Here is a 22934-nt window from a genome sequence, read left to right as displayed (position 1 = left end):
ATTTGCATCTGTCTTGGCAATAAGGCTCAAAAATTTTGCAAGTCACAGATTCTTAGAGTTAGAGGGCAGGAACTTAGAGGAATCTTGCCCAAAGTTCCTTAATATAGTGGTGGAAATGTAGAGAAACTTGTTCTGAAGCTAATGAGCTACAGGTGTAAAGTTGACTTGCCCAAGCTTTGAGCAGACATCAGGGGGTTTGCACAGAAGTCTGAGATTTGTGCCAGCTTCTGCGGTTGTCCTGAGAACCATCCACCTGCATGCAGCTGGCCCTCCCAGATCATCAGAGTGGTTTTCTTCCTGGTTTCCTGAGAGCCAGCAAAGGCCTCTATAACACTTTGACAGCTTTTCTGCTGGTTCTACGTAATTAAGTCCTCTAATAAATTCATTCTCCTTGAAATAACTAGAGCAGTGTCTGCTTTTCTGAAATAAATATAACTTACACATCTTAATTCTATTTGAGTATGCCTCTCACAATTTGTTGAGAGCAAATACTGATTTAAATTTACTGGATTTTTAGTTAGAATATTGTAAATGGAAAATATATATTGAAACAACTTGGAGCGAAACGTTGAGTTTATATTAACATATATAAACCTTTAAAGGACTCTTTCTACAAGAAATATATATGGGTTTTCTATAGAGTACACTAACATAAACTGTATTACTGATATTTCACATTACCAAATTTCATAGTATGCCATTGGATTTATGTGTATATATATACACACACATGCATACAGACATAAAACACACATGCATACAGACACAAACACACACTCATATATATATATATATATATATATATATATATATATATATAAACACACACTCATATATATATATATATATATATACTGAATTTTATTGAATAGCTAACTAGAGACAAAGATTCTTTCATAAGTTCTTTTCACTAAACTCTTAATTCTCAAAACTCTCTTATTTATATTACTTGTTCATTTGTTCATTTGACATCAAAAAGCATTTCTAAATTAACGTTTCACAAATAGGAAAAAAACGTACTTTATCTATCTCCTGAAAAAAAAAAAAAATAGCCTTACCAGCCATGCATACTGTCCCTTGCAGTCACTTTATTGGTGAAGAGTTTGTTCCCAAATCTAATCATTTAACACAGTCTATGTCTGATATTTGTTTCATGCAGACAAAAATGTTAGTTATAAAATGTATTTTAGAGGGCTTTATTTTATGTTTGTCAGAAATTAAAGACTGTTTGTATTAATTAATAAAAAAAGGAAAAAGGTAATAAAACCTAAACAAAAACCCTCAACAACAGTAGCAAGAATGGTTACAACAGAATTCCAGTTGAGATTGTTGTGTTTGAGAAACTGAGTTAAATTTAAAAAGAGAGAGAGCGAGATGGATGATTAAATTCATTATTCTCTTAAAGTGTGTATAATGGCATTTTCTAGTATAGATTTTGAAAACAAGAATATTGAACTTAAATAAGAATTAGATGTTTAGAATACATATATCTTCAGATAAATAAAAATAGAAATTTTGTAATTTCCACTCCTCTTCTTTATAGCACTTTCAAGAGTAAAACGATATGATTCCAGAAGCACTAGGATAAGAATTGGTGGAAGGATTTCTGGAGAAAAAACACTGTCAAGATGAAACTTTTAAAAAAATCTCATGTTACCTTTGATAACATCATCGTTGGATGGACTTTGTCAACCACTACTAAACTATACTAGTCACAATGGAAATTTGAAGATTTTATTTATTCATTTGACAGACAGAGATCACAAGTAGGCAGAGAGGCAGGCAGAGAGAGAGGGGGAAGCAGGTTCCCTGCTGAGCAGAGAGCCCGATGTGGGGCTTGATCCCAGGACCCTGGGATCATGACCTGAGCTGAAGGCAGAGGCTTTAACCTACTGAGCCACCCAGGCACCCCCACAATGGAAATTTGGAGAATGAAAAGAGTGCAAGCATCATCGGTTGGCCGCTTATGAGATTTTTTAAAAATATTACTTAGTGCTCTTTCCTTATCTTCCTGTTGGTGTTTTGAATAATGCTGTAATTCTAGACATCTTCTCCTTGCAACAACAAATCCAGGTTTCCCAATGTAAGTGAGGCAATACATGGTGAGAAATTTGTTGACAAACAGCTGTTGTGTCATTTTTCATTGCATCATGATACATTATTCAATGTTATGTTTCCCTAAGATTTAAGTATACATAGCATAAAAATCAGAGCAGTTTTTCTCTATTTTCTTTTTTGTCATCATCTTAAAATATGGGTTTCCCTGTGATCAGGTCTGCCTCATTCTACCCTGCACCAGAAACCATTGCCGACAACAAATAAGTGAAAGTGACATTATTCCTGGTTTATTATTGATTTTGCTGTAAGTCATACACACACACACACACACACACATATATATATATATATATATATATATATATATATATAAATTACTACATACAAATTATCAGTACAAATTATTTGCTAAAATAATTCACAAGATTCAACTTGTGAATTTTTAATATTTTAATTTCAAAAGAATGGAGGAACCAACCATCACAGCCATATGTAAAAACTAACCTTTACAGAGATGAATTTAGTTGTAAAATACACTTAGAACAATGCAGCTAAAATGTGGTTCTTGTTATTTTGAATAATAAACTAAGAACTAGTTGTTAGTTGTTACATTATTCAGATGAATTTTATGCCCAGCAAGGAAGGAAGGTGGTAGATTGCCAACCCGGCCACAGAGTTCCCTTCTTTCTCATTTCCTTTATGGTGACTCCCAGCTTCTGATATCAAGAGATGACTTCTCAATGACTTTCAGTATCACTATCGGACTTACCTTGGACAATGGAAAAAGTAGCAAACATAGAACAAGTAGAGACTTGAAGAGTTTCTGGAGTCCTAGGTAATTGCCATTAAATAAATGCCTTGCAGTTTAGTGCCTGTTCTCTAAATATACTTGAATACATGTATAGTAGCCTGTGGGGCAATAAGCAGCTGTATGAAGATGGGCCCCAGTCAACAGCATCCACACCAAGGCTTTCATAAACCAACCGGCTCCAGCCAATAATCCAATAGCTTACCACAGGCACAGGTAGGAAAAGAACCATCGAACTGAACCCAACTCCAGTTACCAGTCTGCAGAATCATGAGCTAAATGAGTGGTTGTTGGTAGGAGCGATTAAGTTTGGGGGATATTATTTGGCAAATTTAACTGACAGAAAGCCTGAAAATAAATAATGGTCTGAGATGAATCACATTCAAGCCACCAGAATGATACATCTTAGAAGATGTAAATCTTCTAAGACATTTTGTATAAGTTGAAGCCACTATATGAAAATCTTACAAATAGAGATACAGATGGATACACACACACATGCACCCAACACTGAAAACTACTAAGATAAAACTTCGTAGTGCCTCCTCACAAGAACTTTCCTACAAGCTATGTATACTGCAAGAGTACAGCTCACCTCTGACTACATGACCTTTGAACTGTGAGCCTATTAACATGTAGATTTTGTCAATAAATACAGTACAGTATTGAAAATGTATTTTTTACATTTCTCATTTCTCTAGCTTGTTTTAGTGCAAGAGTACAGAATATAATACATACAGAATACAAAATATGCATTAATCCATTTATGTCATCAGTCAGGCTTCCAGTCAACAGTAGGCTATTCCTAGTTAAGTTTTTTTTTTTTAAGCTTTTATTTATTTATTTGACAGACAGAGATCACAAGTAGGCAGAAGGCAGGCAGAGAGAGAGGAAGGGAAGCAGGCTTCCTGCTGAGCAGAGAGCCCGATGTGGGCCTTGCTCCCAGGACCCTGAGATCATGACCTGAGCCAAAGGCAGAAGCTTAATCCACTGAGCTACCCAGATGCCCCTCCTAGTTAAGTTTTTGAGGAGTCAGAGCTACATATGGATTTTCAACTTTGGGGGGGAGTGTCCCCACCTCTAGCCCTAATTAAGTTGTTCAAGCGTCAACTATATAAAAACAAATTTATGCTTCCTTGATTTGAATTTCCAGACATAGTTCTGATTTGCTTTTGCAACAGTTTATTTTCTAAGTGAATATGGATGAAAGATGCATAAAATATGTGAGAGCCAAGTTTGACTCAGCAATTTTCAATAAACATTAATCATGTATCAATTTACATTACTCAGAGAAACCCTTTCAGTGTGTAGTTTATGTGCATATATATGTGTGTGTGCACATATTTATATCTCTGGTATCTGTATCAGTAAAGTTTCATGCGATAATACATTTGTAAGTATCTCTGCTTCTGATATGAAGATGGAAGGAAAAAAATCAACTAATAAAATCTAGGAAATGTGTTCTCAAATATGTTCTTTCTGTAAGTCCTGCTTCTTTTTTTTTGTTTTGTTTTGTTTTGTTTTGTTTTTGACATAGCAGATAGCCAATTTTATTTGAGTTTTTTTTTATTTTTTATTTTTTATAAACATATATTTTAACCCCAGGGGTACAGGTCTGTGAATCGCCAGGTTTACACACTTCACAGCACTCACCAAAGCACATACTATAAGTCCTGCTTCTTATATCTACTTCTAGACTTGCCTAAATTCAACTCAGTTACATTCACCTCTCCTGACCTCTTGGGATAATGATTTTATTTTAGAGAAAGATTGGAGTCCATTCCCTACAAATTTCGAAACAAAATTAAATATCTTAGGTTTAAAAAAAGATCATAAGCAGTAAAAAGAAGATGATAGTATAGTTTGGGGTTTTTGTTTTTGTTTTGCCTAGCTGACTTACTATTACTAAAACCCATATAAATAGAAATGATGTTTATCCAGTAAAGTTATCTAAGCATAAGATATGTACAAAACTTTAAGGAAAAGAAATTATATAAAAGATAATATATTTAAATAGATAATAGAGGAGATGAGTTTGCCTTAGTGAATATTGCTATGATCATAATAGAGTAAGTTCTATTATCAAGGAAATTAATTATGTAGCATTCCTTTTAATTTAACCTCTGCAATCTTTGACTTATAAAGCAATTTCTTGACTTGGGATCAAATTGTCACCCTACATACACATGGAAATTTGTTTCTGGAGTCCTAGGTAATCGCCACTAAGTGAGTGCATTAGTGAGTGAAACTAAGCCATGCAATGAACTACTTAACATTTAATTATAAACTAATGCAGCACATGACTTTAATTTAAGAAAATACAAGATCCTTTAATATTAAGATCTGTTATTTTATTCATATCATTTCATATTTCACAAATTGATCTCTAAGAGTGCTGAAATTCTGAATCAATAGACACAATTCCAAGGCAAAATTTTATTGTATTTTATAATAATTAGGACTTTCAAAGATACTAAAAATATAGTAAAGGCAGGACTTCCAGAATGGTGAAGTAAGGGGTGCAATAATGCTCTTTTCAGTAAAATAATCATTTAACTGGGCTGCCTGGGTGGCTCAGTGGGTTAAAGTCTCTGCCTTCGGCTCATGTCATGATCCTAGGGTCCTGGGATCGAGCCCTGCATCGGGCTCTCTGCTCAGCAGGGAAACTGCTTCCCTTCCTCTCTCTGCCTGCCTCTCTGCCTACTTGTGATCTCTGTCAAATAAATAAATAAAATCTTTTAAAAAAATTTTAAAAATAACCATTTAACTGATGAAAATTATAAATAAATTTTAAAAAAATTTTAAAGTCTTTGGAAATTGTCCAAAGGGCATATAGCAAATGAAGAAGCATTCAGTCAAGAAAACCTACTAAGGCTCAGTAAGAACATAAGGTAATTTGACATTTGAGTCAGTATCCCCTGCTTTTCTAGAGTCTACATTATACCATTTTGCTTTTATGAAAGACCTACATTAATACCTGTTTTTGCTAACTGGAAGAAATCTGAAAAAGGCTTTTGACTTAAAAAAAAAAAAAAGGGGGTAGCATGCCTGAGTGGCAGAGTTGGTTAAAAGTCAGACTCTTGGTTTTGGCTCAGGTGATGATCTCAGGGTGGTGATCTCAAGGTTGTGAGATGAAGCCCTGTCTTGGGCTCCATGCTCAGTGTGAAGTCTGCTTCAGATTCTCTCTCCCTCTGCCTCTGCCTCCCCTGCTCATGCTCTTTCTTTCTCTCTCTCAAATAAATAAATAAATTTAAAAAAAAAAAACATAAAATGAAAATAGCACTCAGTGTTTATTTTCTAGAGAGCTATTAGAGCACCAGTGAGAATGGCACCATCAAGCCCTTACCTGAGAACTACACTCAGCATCTCAGCATTCAAACTGCCATAGCTGTGAACTAGTCTCTGAGCATCTGTGCTTTATCTCAATTTACTTTATGCATCCATTAGCGAGTTGATTTTAGGATATCAGAAAAACATAAAAGAGATTATTTTGGGGATCTGGGAGCACTCAAAAATTTTCCAAATAAGTTAAAAAAACATTTTGGTTTATGAAAATTTTCATAGGGACCTTCTACTTTGGGATGATGGGGGAAACCTGTATTCTGTGCAGGTGTGATGGATGGAGCCAGTATTATCTTTCCCCATTTAGCCTCCACTCTTGGAGCTGAAGCACTACCCGAGGTGTGGCAGGTGAATATAGCAGGGCCCTGGTGACCTCACCCCATCTTATTCAAAGTATACTGACTCCATGTCAAGAAAGGCAAGCTGAAAAGACAGAGGATTCTCCTATCTTTTCCATATAAACACTGCCCCGAAATAGCAGCCTTACTTGGGAAATTTGGGTCCCCGCTCCAAGCTCCTGTGTAGTGGCACAGAAGTCTTGACCAGAGCAAGAGACAGAACTCAGGCATCCCAAGCTCCTCAGCTGTAGTTGAGGGGACTGACTATTTGGAACATAAAGTGGAGAACTTTATGCTTATAGTCATTGTCCAAAATAATGACTATCTTGGTGGAAAGCAACTAAAAGGATGCTGATAGAGGCAAAGCAAAAGGGCCACTGGAAGCTTAACAGAGAAATATCTAAATAATAAATAAATAAACAAACAAACAAACATGCTGAGAAGTGTTGTCCTAGGATCAGAGCCAACTCTGGTGACTGGGTCGGCTGTATACATGTTGTAAGCTGTACCACTCAAGGGTAATTAGAATGGGATATGAGGCAGAATTTAAGGCATTCCTCAGGCTGCAGGCTGACCCATCAACATAGGGCAGAAGGCTCACTGACATAGGGGACTTAAACATGACCTCTGACCAAACAGTAAGCCATTGAACAGTAAGCCACTCAGAGCTAGCAGGTACCCCAAGAGCTTAAAAATAGAAGTACTCATATCCATGGCAGCCTGGAGGACTGTGCCCTGCCCTAGGCTGTCCCTCTCAGGAGGGACCAGAGCAGGAACATCTAAGCCTTAGGTGTATAAAACAAAAACAAACAAACAAACAAAGTCACCTCTCTATATAATGATAGCAACATCCAAGCCACATACATAAGCAACAAAAAAGGGTTCAACCCTTCCTAGCCAAGAGGAAGAACGCAAAACCTTTAAACAATAAGTGACAGCAAGAAGCTGACATGGAGATGAAAACTAAGTAGCTGGGCTAAGATAAAAACAAGGAAAAATTAACTCAAAATCGACCATAGACCTAAATATAAGAACTAAAAATGATAAAACTCCTAGAGGGAATCAGAGAGTATTTCCTTAGATACAACACCAGAAGCCAAAGATGACAAATAAATAAATAAATAAAAACTATAATAGAATTTTAAAAATTTGTGCTACAAAACAAAACCATTAAGAAAGTGAAAGACAGGGACGCCTGGGTGGCTCAGTTGGTTGGACAACTGCCTTCGGCTCAGGTCATGATCCTGGAGTCCCGGGATCGAGTCCCGCATCAGGCTCCCAGCTCCATGGGGAGTCTGCTTCTCTCTCTGACCTTCTCCTCATTAATGCTCTCTCTCACTGTCTCTCTCTCAAGTAAATAAATAAAATCTTAAAAAAAAGAAAGAAAGAAAGAAAGAAAGAAAGAAAGTGAAAGACAATCTCTACAATGGGAAGGAATATTTGTAAAATCATATGTCATATGCAATGTGGCTAGAGGGTTATGCCATGTTTTTTCATCTAAAAATGCCATAGAATTGCAGACGTTTCTGCTTCTATTCTGACTTTAGAGCTCTATGTGCGCATGTGTAGATGTCCACATGTATGTGTGTAAAATAAAAGTAAAAAGCTTCTTGATAAACTCTGAAAGATTATTTTAACATAATCCCAGAGACTTTGGAATATTCTCAACCAAAGTTCGTCATACAATATTTGCCAAACTCCTTGCATTGTGAATGTGAGTTAGACCACACAAAGAGGAATGGGGCGGGGCACACTGGAAGATTTGCTACAGGAGAATCGATGTCTGAGTAGAGCTATGGCATGAGCAACATGATGAGATTGGTCCAGTAGAAAAATTTTCATATTTTTTAAGAAGAAAATTATGAACGGGTAATGTAAGCCCCACCTGTGAATAATCTGAATAATTCTTATAATAATAAATTGCCTGGTGCTATGTCTGAGTAGATAATCAGCATTATATACAGAATTATTCTCTGTTTGCTGGCACTTAGAATCATTTCTCCTGTGCCTATTACATTCAAGGGCATAAAAAAAAAAATCAGTATAATTAGGTATGCAAATTCAGAGAAGAAAAACAATGATGTTAAGATTACAGTTCTTATAGACTAATAGGTTACAAGTGTAAGAAATATACACAACTATTGGAATACAAATGCTTTTTTTTCCAGAACATTACATGGAGAAACACTTTTCTTGATTTTTGTCCCCTCACTTTTCCATAATCTTAGCAACCACCCATGAAGGTACAATCTTAAAGTCTGACTGTTGACCTGAAGCAGAAACATTACTTTGGTAGAATAAGTTTTCACTGATTGGTACTGGATTTTTGATTTGTTATGACGCCTGTAGCAGTTAGATTTATATTCAATTGGATACAACATATATATTCAAACTAACAGTGGTTGAAAAGATAAAAGTTGACTTCTTTTTCATAACATGGTAATAAGGAGATAGGCATTTTGGAGGCAAATCAGCTTGGGGTATTTTTTCTCATTGCTGGTACATGATATGTATGTGATACATATATGATAGATGCCTCTGATAAGTGCCTCTGAAATCCTCCAACATAGCACACAATTTTAACAGTTGCAAAGAGGAAGTGAATTTCTTTTTTTAATGGAGTACTCCTTGGGCACTAATACACATCTATAACATTCTGAACTTAATAGTGTAGCCACACTTATCAAAATCTGTTCTATCATTCATGAAAGATGGGGAATGTGTCTATTAATAGAAAACTATCTCTGACCAGGTCGCTATACTATTTATCTGAGACACATATCAAAGAGGAAGATGAGCCCTAAATTTATATTTTGTGGGATGAACAAGGCTTCAAAGAAAAGAGCCACAATCATAAAGTTAAGGGCAGAACTTAGCAATGCAATATTTTTAGGTAGTCTTAAATTGAATACATTGTAAATTTTCTAATACCATGTATGTGTGATATGTTTACTTTTTAAATTTCTCTAACAGATCTCAGTGGTTTTATTGATATTTGAGTAATGATCTTCTCTTGGCTAGGGCAAATATTTAGAGTTTTCTTTTGAACTATACATCACATTTATGGTAAGCAGATTAATTCTAGCCCCAAGATGTCCACATCTTAATCACCCAAACCTGTGAATATGATTGTTTTGTAGCAAAAGGATTTTGCATACATAATTGCATCAAAGATCTTGAGGTGGGAAAATTATCACAGGGAGATCAATGTGATCAGAGAAGTACTTATAAGAAGGATGCACAAGCGTCAGAGAGAAAAGAATTGAAGACACTATGTTGCTGGTTTTGAGGATGGGTGAAGGAGTCATGAGCCAAAGGATGCAGGCAGACTGAAGCTGGAGAGATAAGGAAGTAGATCTACCTATAGAAGTTCTAAAAAGATTGAATCCCTCCTATCCCCTTGATTTTAGTGAAAAGAGACCTGTGGCATACATAAATATCAAATAAAAATTTCTGTTATTTTATGTCACTAAAGTTTAGCAGTAATTAGCTGTATCAGCCTTAGGAAACGAATAAACTAATATACTCTATAACAAATAACAGAGTTAACACAACTTGAATGCAGTTTCTTTATTTTCTGAAAAGTACTTAGTTTTTCTCCTCAAAGACCATCCTACTAAGATAAAGATGAAAAACTGAACTTTTCTGTTAATAACATCTCAGTTTCTTCCATATGAACTGTCTTTGATTACCGCTCCCACATCACCCTTCTCTTTGATCTCCTACTTATCTCCAGGATGGTAATGGGATGTATCTGGGAAGTTGGCCAGGGGGCCCCTGGATCTTCTGTTGGATCACAGCTTGTCTAATTTTTTCACCAAACTGGTACCTGTGAAGGGGGAACTAGTCTTAACTAGACCTTCAGTCATAAAGGCAGAGATCTTTTCAACTCTAATGGCAAATGTGAAGTACGTTGACTCTTGAGTTTGCTATTCATGGACCTTTTCAGCTCATACATCATCCCTCTCCAAACTTGAGCTTTCATGTACTTCTGAGTCACTTGTGCATCATTCAATGTTTCAGGAGCTATGGATTCTTGCACAGACTCATTCAACTAGACTCCTTTCTTGGACAATTTTTCACAATCACCACATATTAGTTATTGCCCCTGCTGAATATAAGGATGTAAGACTTCATTATAAAGCTTGCAGACCTCCAGACTATTTTCAGGAGAGAAAGCTATCAACTCTGATGTCCTTGGCTTCCTTAAAATATATCTAGATATTTCTTCCACACTGCTATGAAGGAGAAGTAAAAACAGAGTGGTGGGGGTGCGGGCAAGGACTCTGCCCTCTTTGAACAAGTATTTTGCTTTCTCTCTTCTTTCTTCTATTGGGCAGGAAGAAGTAGATTGTTCCACCACCTTTCTGTCCAGATGGAATTCTTTTTCCTCTCCCAAGTTTTCCAGTCTGTATTTCTGAGATGGAAAATCACTCAACGAACTTGGATCTCTCTTTTTTGTCTGAGAAATACCTATCCCTTAATATACTGCTTCACTGTAGTTTGAAAAATAAAGCCATCTTTGAGACTCAAGTTACAGTGACTCTTTTATTGTTGGTAGTTTCATCTGACTCTTGACGGAATGGATGCTATCTATTTATTTGTTTGGATCTGCAAATTTATTGGATATGAAAGTATATACTCAAATATATCAAAGAATACTGCTCTTATACCCGTACCTTTGGAACAGATGACCACTTATTCTCTTTTTATGAGATCTCTGCTCATATTTCTTCAATGTTGGACTTTTCAATATACTGGTGAAATAATTTATTAATACCTTCCAGGTGATTCCTTTCTCTCTTGGGGGAAAAAAAAATTCAGGGATGAATGTTCAAAGCACAACCACAAGGTAAATCTGTTCCAAGATAATTTTATTTTGAACTTTATCTTATAGGAAACTAAGGGTGATTGCAGATTGTTGAAATGGGAAATGGCATTTTGAAAACATCACTTTAGAAAGATTAATCCACTGGTCATAGGAAAAATAATTTAAGAATGAATCAAATATATTCAGTTTCCATCCTTAAGTAAATGTACTGGTAAACACTAGACAAAAATTTAGGTACATATGTATTAAATTAGAAAATAGTATAAAAATAATCTTTTAAATATATTTTAAATTATTAACATTTTACATTATAAAATTTATAATTTAAAAAATTACACTTGAATTTTATTTTCTCAGAATTATAATAAACTAAAATAAAATATTCTAATTTGAATCATATGTAGTAAGGTTTAAAGGCAAATTTCAATATTTGTATATACTCTCTAATAAATAAATAATTTTTCTAATGAATAAATGATTTGTTTCTATAGGTGCTACAGGGCACAAATTTCCAATAATAGTTTTTGTTTTCTTTATAAAACCATCCAGAATGTGAAATTAATAGAAACACTTACATGTGTGCATATATTTTTGTGTGTGTGTGTGTATGTATGTTTAACCAATGGAACAAAATAACTTATTTAGCAAGGAATTTTTAAGTCTGTAGTCTGATAAAGTGAATGAATTTGCCAACCCTTTTAATTTCAAAGAAAGATGGAAAAATGACAAAAATTGTGTCATATAGAACTGTAGAGGTACTAAAAAGAAATTACTTCCCCAAAGTTTGAAAATAATTCACTTTAAGTTTTTTTTAATTTATTTTCTTCACTTGAAAACTGATGTCAATACAGTAATAGTATCCAGTTTTCACAATGAACATGAAGAAAATATAACATCCAAAGGAGGAATTATAGACAAAAGCAAATTCTGTAAGATATTCAGTTTTAACATAATTATTGATGCCATGATTCTTTTACACTTCAGTTTCATACAATCAAATTCTCAATATGATTATTGGTTGTCTTAAATGGACTCCTTGACTACAAAATCCAGTACTTTCTGCCTCATTTCCATAGTATTCACAAATCAATCATGATTTTAAATCATTAACTCTGTCTGTGACAAGATTCAAAACAGTAATGGAGCAATGTAAATTTGCTTAAAAATACAATTTTTCTTGGACATTTTCTACTAATAGGTTAGGCTTGTTGTACACTGAAAGCATAGTTTATGCCCTGTAGTAATTTTTAAAACATCAATCTGTATTTGTCCCCTTTGGAAAGTTCAATTCTGCTAGATGGAGCATGGAGGCTACATAAATTTACTATTTTGTATCAAGCTTGACTCTCTTCTTTTGGACAAAGAAATTTAACTCCTCTTCCATTTTATTTGCACAAACTCCCTTCTGTATGAATACTCCTTACTCAGACCAAAATAATTGAAAGGTTAGAAGTTTATCTATGACATATGAGAAAAACATACTAGTGTTTGTTTTCAGTGCAATTTAAAAAGAAACTTTAAATAATAATATACATTCAAACATACTACAGTGAGTTTAGTTTCAAACTCTTTGTTTTGTTGATGTTCCCTTTGCTGTGCAGAAGCTTTTGATCTTGATGAAGTCCCAAAAGTTCATTTTGCTTTTGTTTCCTTTGCCTTTGGAAACACATCTTGAAAGACGTTGCTGTGGCCAATGTCGAAGAGGTTACTGTTTATGTTCTCTAAGATTTTGATAGATTCCTGCCTCACATTGAGGTCTTTTATCCATTTCCGGTTTATCTTTGTGTACGGTGTAAGAGAATGGTCGAGCTTCATTCTTCTACACATGGCTGTCTAATTTTCCCAGCATCATTTATTGAAGAAACTGTTTTTTCCCACTGTATATTTTTTCCTGCTTTGTCAAAGATTATTTGACCATAGAGTTGAGGATCCATATCTGGGCTGTCTACTCTGTTCCATTGGTCTATGTGCCTGGTTTTGTGTCAGTACCATGCTGTCTTGGTGATCACAGCTTTGTAATAAAGCTTGAAATTAGGCAACGTGATGCCCCCAGTTTTGTTTTTCTTTTTCAACATTTCCTTAGCAATTCAGTGTCTCTTCTGGCTCTGTACAGATTTTAGGACTGCTTGTTCCAGCTCTTTGAAAAATGCTGGTGGAATTTCGATCAGGATGGCATTGAAAGTATAGATCACTGTAGGCAGTATAGACATTTTAATGTTTATTCTTCCGATCCATGAGCGTGGAATGCTCTTCCATCTTTTTGCGTCTTCTTCAATTTCTTTCATGAGTGTTCTGTAGTCCTTCAAGTACAGATTCTTTACCTGTTTGGTTAGACTTATTGCTAGGTATCTTATGATTCTTGGTGCTATAGTAAATGGAATCAATTATCTAATCCCCCTTTCTATTTTTTCATTGTTAGTATATAAGAAAGCAACTGGTTTCTGTACATTGCTTTTTATATCCTGCCACATTACTGAATTTCTGTAGAGTTTTAGGAGTTTGGGTGTGGAGTCTTTTGGTTTTTCCATATAAAGTATCATGTCACCTGCAAAGAGAGAGAATTTGACTTCTTCACTGTCAATTTGAATACCTTTTATTTCTTTTTGTTGTCTGATTGATGTTGTTAGGACTTCCACTACTGTGTTGAACAATAGTGTCAAGAGCTGGCATCCTTGTCCTGTTCCTTATCTCAAAGGGAAGGCTGTCAACTTTTCCCCATTGAGGATGATATTTGCTGCGAATTTTTCATAGATAGATTTTGTGAAATTGAAGAGTGTTCCCTCTATCCGAATCCTTTGAATCATTTTAATCAAGAAATGATGCTGTATTTTCTCAAATGCATTTTCTGCATCAAGTGAGAGGACCATGTGGTTCTTATCTCTTCATTTATTGATTTGTTCTATCACATTGATTGATTTGTGAATGTTGAACCACTCTTGCATTCCATGAATAAATCCCACCTGGTTATGGTGGGTAATCTTTTTAATGTACTGTTGGATCCTATTAGCTAAGATCTTGTTGAGAATCTTGACATTGATATTCATCAGGGATTTTGGTCTGAAATTCTCCTTTTTTTTTTTTTTTGCTGGTTCTTTTTTTTTAATTAATTTTTTATTTTTTATAAACATATATTTTTATCCCCAGGGGTACAGGTCTGTGAATCACCAGGTTTACACACTTCACAGAACTCACCAAAGCACATACCCTCCCCAATGTCCATAATCCCACCCCCTTCTCCCAACCCCCCTCCCCCCAGCAACCCTCAGTTTGTTTTGTGAGATTAAGAGTCACTTATGGTTTGTCTCCCTCCCAATCCCATCTTGTTTCATTGATTCTTCTCCTACCCACTATCAAAAGAAATGAAATCTTGCCATTTGCGACAACATGGATGGAACTAGAGCGTATCATGCTTAGCGAAATAAGTCAAGCAGAGAAAGACAACTATCATATGATCTCCCTGATATGAAGAAGTGGTGATGCAACATGAAATTCTCCTTTTTGGTGGTGTCTTTGCCTGGTTTGGGGATCAGGGTAATGCTGGCTTATAAAAGGAGTCTGTAAGTCTTCCTTTGTCCTTTTGTTCCTTTTCTTTTCTTTCTTTCTTTCTTTCTTATTTTTTTTTTTAAACAGCTTCTGGAAAATAGGTATTATTTCTTCTTTGAATATTTGATTGAATTCTCCAAGAAATCCATCAGGTCCTGCGCTCTTATTTTTTGGGAGGTTTTTAATCACTGCTTCTTTCTCATTACTAGATATTGGTCTATTCACATTGTCAATTTCTTCCTGATTCAGTTTTGGAATGGCTGATATCCAAGATCTATAAATAACTAATCAAAATCAACACACATAAAACAGAAAATCACATCAAGAAATGGGCAGAAGACATGAATAGACACTTCTCCAAAGAAGACATACAAGTGGCTAACAGATAAACGAGAAAATGTTCATAATCATTAGCCATCAGGGAGATTCAAATCAAAACCACATTGAGATACCACCTTACACCTGTTAGAATGGCCAAAAGTAACAAGATAGTAAACAACAGGTTTCAGAGAGGATGTGGCAAAAGGGGAACCCTCTTACACTGTTGGTGGGAATGCAAGTTGGTGCAGCCACTTTGGAAAACAGTGCAGAGATTCCTTAAGAAATTAAAAATAGACCTAAGCTATGTTCCTGCAATTGCACTACTGGGTATTTACCCCTAAGATACAGATGTAGTGGAAAAAGGGCCATATGTACCCCAGTGTTCATAGCAGCAATGGCCACAGTCACCAAACTGCGGAGAGAACCAAGATGCCATTCAACAGATGAATGGATAAGGAAGATATGGTCCATATGTACAAATGAAGTATTATGCCTCCATCAAAAATAATGAATATCCAACTTGTGTATCAACATGGATGGGACTGGAATGCTGAGTTAAATTCTTCAAGCAGAGAGAGTCAATTATCATATGGTTTCACTTACCTGTGGAGCATATAGCATAACACAGAAGACATTGTGAGATGGAGAGAAGTGAGTTGCGGAAAATTGGAGGGCGAGACTGTGGACTCTAAGAAACAAACTGAGGGTTTGGGAGGGGAGGTGGGTAGAGAGTTTGGTGAGCCTGGTGTTGGGTATTATGGAGGGCAAGTATTTCATGGAGCACTAGGTGTGGTGCATAAACAATGAATTTTGGAACACTAAATAAAAAAGAAAATGAAATTTTAAAAAAAGAATAATGTTAGAAATATTCCAACAGGAAGAGGTTTTAGTATGCTTGTGGTTGGAGAGTTTCCTAGTGATCGATATCAATTATGAACATGATTTAAGTGTGAATTATTTCCAGGTTTAAAGTATCCATTTATCTGCAAGTAAGCTTTCCACTAGTTCAGTTGGAAACTCAAGTTTTCTATCAATAGCAGGAACAAAATCAGATTGCTCTCAAGATCTGCTTCCCCTTCTAAAGAAACATTAATCTTCTAAACCTGATTATAAAGTTCTCTTTGTTTAGGGCTTGATTCTATTCTCAGATATGGAGATGAATCCAAGTTCTGTGCCTTGGAAGTCAATTAGGGTGACTGCATTTCAAATGCAGCAGAATGATTTTCCAGGGGATTGAGATGTATTTGTTTGCGAGGAAAATAAATTTTTAGTTTTCTGGCTTTAAAAGATGTGAAATGGTTAAACTCTGAGTGCTATCATAGCAAGGTTTTTCAGAAAGACCTGATGTTTTGTCAATATTGATTCAAGCTTCTCAGTGTCACTGGAGTAAAAATAATAAAGTTCTGTTGCTGCAGGGACATGAAGAAAAAAAAAAAGTTTGATTGATTCTTCCATTATCCAATGACAGCTATTATAAAGCAGAGAATAAAAATGGCAATTAGATGCTTGGTCTAAAGAAAAAAAAATATATGAAGCTGTGTAAAGGCCTAGTGGGTGAAGACAAGAGACTAAAACTACAAAAATAAAAGAAATACTCAAAATCAAATATGTCTCACTCAAAAGATTAGAACACTGTACTAATTGCCTAAAATTACAAAAAATAATCTTTATGTTTATATACCACACTTGAGTTGATTATAAGGTAAAGATGTACAACAATATTGTGAGTTTCAGTAAATAAATAACAATAGAATAATTTTGAATACTTTTAAACTTACAAAGAAATTCCACAAACATCTTTTTCCAGTTCATTAATCATGCTGTGTCTATCCCATTTCATGGGAGTCGAAATCAAAGCGCAGGGAAGGTAAATGAATTACCAATGATATTTACCTAGAGTTAATGTTAGAACTGAGTCCCTTTCTAAAAATTACTTCACATTCCATCTGGTCTCTTTCCTCCTCTCCTTCCTTCCCTTCTCCCCACATCTATCTATATGCTTTTATGTCTCTCTTGTGAAAATAATTTACTTTTGGAAAACTTTTTGGAGTAAGTGTTCTAGTTAGAAGGCACATATTCTTTTTTTTTATTGTCAACTTTTTTTTTTTTTATAAAAAATAAAAAATTTAAAAAAAAGAAGGCACATATTCTTAAATAAAATTTGTATCATGATATTTTAAAAAGCATTATGCATACATTACCTATATAAGCCAAACTCAAAAAAACTAGGTATGGTCCATGAACAAGGCTATTTTCTTTTTTTCTTTTTTTTTTTTTCCTTAAGATTTTATTTATTCATTTGATAGACAGAGATCACAAGTAGGCAAAGAGGCAGGCAAAAAGAGAGGGAGGGAAGCAGGCTCCCTGCTGAGCAGAGAGCCTGACTTGGGACTCAATCCCAGGACCCAGGACCCTGGGATCATGACCTGAGCTGAAGGAAGAGGCTTTAACCCACTGAGCCACCCAGGGGCCCTGAACAAGGATATTTTCAATTGGATATTTAATCAATTATCTAGGTTAGTATCCCATACCTAGGTAAAAATGGCAATAAGTAATTATTTATTTTGTGTACTTAAAATAAAAAAGGAAGAAAGTAAAACTAAAGAGATCTAATTTCACTTCTACTCTAACTTTGAGGCATTTATTTATTCATTTTACAAATACATATTTAACACTAACTATATGGGAAACACCATAAGACACTAAAGAAAAAATAAGCACCATGGAGATTACATGGAGATTACAGTCTAATAAGGAACATAGGTAACAAATGAATGAAGGCAAGTGTTACCAAGAGGAGATGTAAGTTGCTACTGGGATATAGAAGCCATGACTTTAGTCTTAAAAATGGGGTGGAAGGGAGGGAAAGATTACTAGCAAAAATATTAGCAGGGGCTAACATAAATGGGAAGAACATTTCCAGAATAAAATGTGGCAAGAGAATGTGATTGAGGCAAGAAATAGAAAATTCATTTGAGGAAAGGAAAGAAGCCCAGCATTAGATGGATATTAAATGACAAGTGAGAAAGAAGCACAAACTGAGTCTGAAGAGAAATACCAGAGTCAGGTAATATAAGTCAATGACATTTAGAGTTGTAAATGACATTTATATTTCTCTTAAGAGTAAAGGGAAAACATAACTATGATAAGCAGCAAATCCGCATTAACCAATTAGAGTTTTCAACGAAACCACTCTGGCTGCACTATGTATAATAAATTAAAAGGTGGAAACACATTTACTGAATTTCTCATTTGTAAACAGGAGGAGAGAGGAGGGGGCATGAGAAAGAGAATGACTGGATGAGGCATTCGTTGTCAATGCTTTGTTTATTATTTTTTCTTTTTACATGGAAAACACTAGACCTTGTTGAAATAATTATGGGATAAAATCAGGTGAAAGAGTGAGGCTGAAAACAGTAGAAAGAGAAAAATTATACAAGTTCTGTACAAAGATGGAAGGATTGGGATCCAGGTAACAAATGGACCGATTGGGATTTTGTAAGAGGAAGGCAACTTCATCTAGTATAAGAAAAAAGGGAACTGGGATGTCATGAGCTTAATAATTATTCAAATAGTGAGCAATCTATAATTTTAATTTTGTTACCATTGGTCAAATAAAATTATCCTGAGCTTATCTTTATTTTTAGTCTTTTATTATTTTTTATTTATATATTTATTTGTTTTCTCAGTAATACCTTCAAGCTTTATCCATGTACTTTGGTACTCTGGATGAAGTATGCATGTATAAATTACCTTATCTCTCCCTGGGAAAACTGAGTTTACTGATGAATAATTTCTTAAAACTCTAGTCAAGATTTTTCATTTAAAGTCACTATTAATAATCCAAATCTTACAATTATCTAACTTTTTAGAATGACTTGGTTTTTCTTTTTTGCCTGAAACTTTCTATCTAATGAATGATGTGAGCTAGTAGTAATGACATTTCATGTGTTAAATGGCAGGAATATCAAAGTTTCACACATTCAGATAAATACTGTTAAATAAATTAAATAATGAAATATCAGCAATATGAATTTTTCTTAGGTAGCTGGAGTTGGAAAGATTAGCTGTCTGGTTATTGCAGCTCTGAAAAAAATACAGTTAACTACTCATGGAAAAAAATTGCATACTCACCTAAATATGCTAGCTAAATGGTATATTATTTCAGTATATAACTCTTTTGTTCTAGTTAATTTTATTAATACAAAAAAACTTTAACATACAATGTATATACTACTGCATGAAATTTTTAACTGATTGCCCTAGGATAAAGCCACTGAAGTAATGTTATCCAGCATAGTCCACTATCCTTCAATTGGCTTGACTTCTAATGTCTTGTCTCCACTCCTTTATTCTGGGGGAGACTCCCATTCTTGGAAGTGAGTTTGCCTCACTTACTGGAGTGGCTTTGCCCTCATCCTGTCTCTTGCCATCATTAGAAGGTAGCCACAGTAGTTCTGGGTATTACATTCAGGCAAGGCAGAAACTGACCATCTCCATGATACCTACTGCATGGATGTGAGGTAGAACAATAAAGTTTTAATCCTTCTACAACAAACTCCCTCATCTCTTATAAACCAACACTGAGTCACATGTTACCTTCATAAACGAATGGTAGAGCTTAGAAAATAGACATCTTTCCAAAGAGGAGTAATAGTTACCTTACATGGATTACATGAATCTCTACGTTGATTCAGGTCATATTATCTATTTTAACAAATAAGCCAAAAATATGCAATTAAAAAAAAACAATAGAAATTATCTACTCCACACATAAAAATTCTCATTTTTTATGAGAGGTTGTATCCTGCCATATACCACTGGCCTCAAACTGTGGTTCCCAGATCAACAGCATCATTGTCACCTGGGAACTTGGTTATAAATGCACATTTTCAGATCCCACCCAGGCCTAATGGACAAGAAATGTTATTGATCTGTGACTGGGCAAGCTCTTTGGGTGATTCCAATCACACTCATGACTTGAGAACCACCACTCCATGCAGACATTTAGGAAGTGAAAATGATGGAAGCTTTGCCCATCTTTTTTTTTTTTTTTTAAGATTTTATTTATTTATTTGACAGAGATCACAAGTAGATGGAGAGGCAGGCAGAGAGAGAGAAAGGGAAGCAGGCTCCCTGCCAAGCAGAGAGCCTGATGCGGGACTCGATCCCAGGACCCTGAGATCATGACCTGAGCCGAAGGCAGCGGCTTAACTCACTGAGCCACACAGGTGCCCAGCTTTGCCCATCTTAACATATGACCCCCAAGGTCAGTAAAGTGATTTCCAGTAGGTTGGTGGGAAGTCGACCAGTCTGGAGAAATATCAAAAGGAGATTTTTTAGACCAGACCTGGTGTTGGTACACATAACTTCCATTCACTTTCCATTTGCTAAAGCTCAGACATAAGGTTACATACTACTGTAATGCAGGATGGAAAATATAGTCATGCTGTGTTCAGGGAGAGGAATAAACATGTTTTGGTGACATTCTGGCACTCTCTTCTACAATCTCCCTTCTCCCTTTCTACTCTGAACTCTGTTCACATTCTATAATGCCTTCTTCCATCCTTCTCCAAGATTTCCACACTTTGCTACTCTTGCTTATAATATTTTTGTCAATTATTCAACTTTCTCAAAAACTTTCAGCTGTCTATTACTACTCATCCTCCAGACCCCATTTCAAATAGCTTTCTTCAGGAAAACAACTCTATCATGTACTCTTTTGCTCATGAGTACCATATACTCTTGGTGCTGTGTTGCTTCTTGTTATAATACTTATGGCTTGATGTTGTACCTTTATGTTTATAAGTATTAGATTAATATGTTCCTTATCTACTTAAGATAGGTCCAGGACTGGTTTTATATACCTCATGTCATCACACCTGACACATTGCCTGGAAATATTAGAAACTTAATAAATTATCTCTTACCAATGTATTTTAAGAATATATATATATATATACATACATACATACATATTTGTGTTAGATTTAGTTGTGTATGCCTTATATAGATGAATAAATTATTTTCATAAAAATGAAACAAAATATTGAAATTTGTTTCTTATATAAAAATGAAAGATGATATAAAAGATAAATATAAGATATAATATAGATATATAATCTACATATAATATATAAATACATAAAATATAATATAGATAAAATATAAATAAAAATATAAAAATAATACCCATTTTTGTTCTATACACGTTTTATTTTGGAGTGTATTATTTCCCCATTAAATTGTCTTTATTAGTAATTTTCTTCTCCATTTTTCATAATTAAAAAAAGAATATGTGTTTTAAAATCTAGCTCATCTCTCAATTTGCAATCTCTTTTGAGGTAGTGTTGGCTGAAAACAAGTTTGCCTTAGAAAAGAATATTGAATCCTGATGTGAAGGAGAGAAAAGGGGAACGTTTAATGCTAGAGCCTGGTTGTCAATTCTGAAGTTGAGATATCATTTTATCCTATCTTTTGGGGGTCTATACCTCATTCCTGAGCTCCCCCTTCTCTTAATCTTAATATTTATAAAAATAGGATGAATCATCTCCAACAGTCTCTGAAGCATAATTTTTTTAATAAATTTGTAACTGACTTAAAATTTGAGCCGTTTCTGACGTAGAGTGTCTCTGTAAATGTTCAGCTGCCAATCCTGAATACCAAGAAGCCAGAAACAAAGCAATACTTGTTATAATCATCACACGTGATGGAAATACAATTTTGGAAAAGGTCAGAGCAGTAGAGGAGGATTCTGCCATTTTTCAGGCATCAAAGGCACTTTGACTTATTACCTCATTTTAAAACAAAGATTGTACGTGAGTTCCAAGTGATGGGGTGTGAATTTCCTATCAGGATTATGCTCCAGCTAATTACCCATCCTCATTTTAAATTCTCATCTTTAGGTTTTTTTTTTTTTTTTTTAATATACCCTTTGCAGGTTTATGTGGAAAGGAAAGAAATATTGACCCATGTGTATGTTGTAACAAAAGGTGATGGAAAAAGTAATGACACAGTCAATATTTTCATTAGTTATTTTTTCTGTTAGCAAAACTTCTAAAGAAGTGTGAATTAATGTTGATAGAAAGCAAAAATATTAACCACATGAAACAGTTTTATGATATTGCTTACCTACTCATGAATCAAAACAACAAAAAGTGATTTACAATTTTCTAACAATGTTATATCTTAGTCACAGCAACCAAATGTTTGAGCTATGTTGAAAGTGGCTACTGTAGCCATAATTTTGGTCACAGTCTATGCCACAATGATTGATAGGTAAAATTGGATTTTTACTGTGATAGTCTCAATCTGTTTAGGTCCAGCAAGTGAAATGAATGTATCGATCAATTGGGGTTTGAGTGACCACAGCATTATACTGATACCTCAACTGATGCTCGGTGTGATAGTCAAAGGTGTTTTTTTTTTTTTTTTCCTTTACATAATTTGATTTTCTATGCTTTTTTGCATGTAGAATATCCTGGTAGAATCCACAAGGAAAAGAAGTGCTCTGGGAAATACCAAGGGATGCATTTTGCCAGAAGACATTATGTCAGGCTAGTAAAAGGTAAATTTCCCTGCACTGCGACAGAAAGCAATTTGTTGTCTCAACCATTTTGTTAAACTTCATTTAAATTACTCTTGATGTATCCCAAATGAATCTTTACACATTTGGTTATTGTATTTTGAAATA

This window comes from Mustela lutreola, chromosome 2 (assembly GCF_030435805.1).
Source record: "Mustela lutreola isolate mMusLut2 chromosome 2, mMusLut2.pri, whole genome shotgun sequence".
NCBI classification, from domain to species: Eukaryota; Metazoa; Chordata; class Mammalia; order Carnivora; family Mustelidae; genus Mustela; species Mustela lutreola.
Note: the sequence above shows the minus strand (reverse complement) of the source record.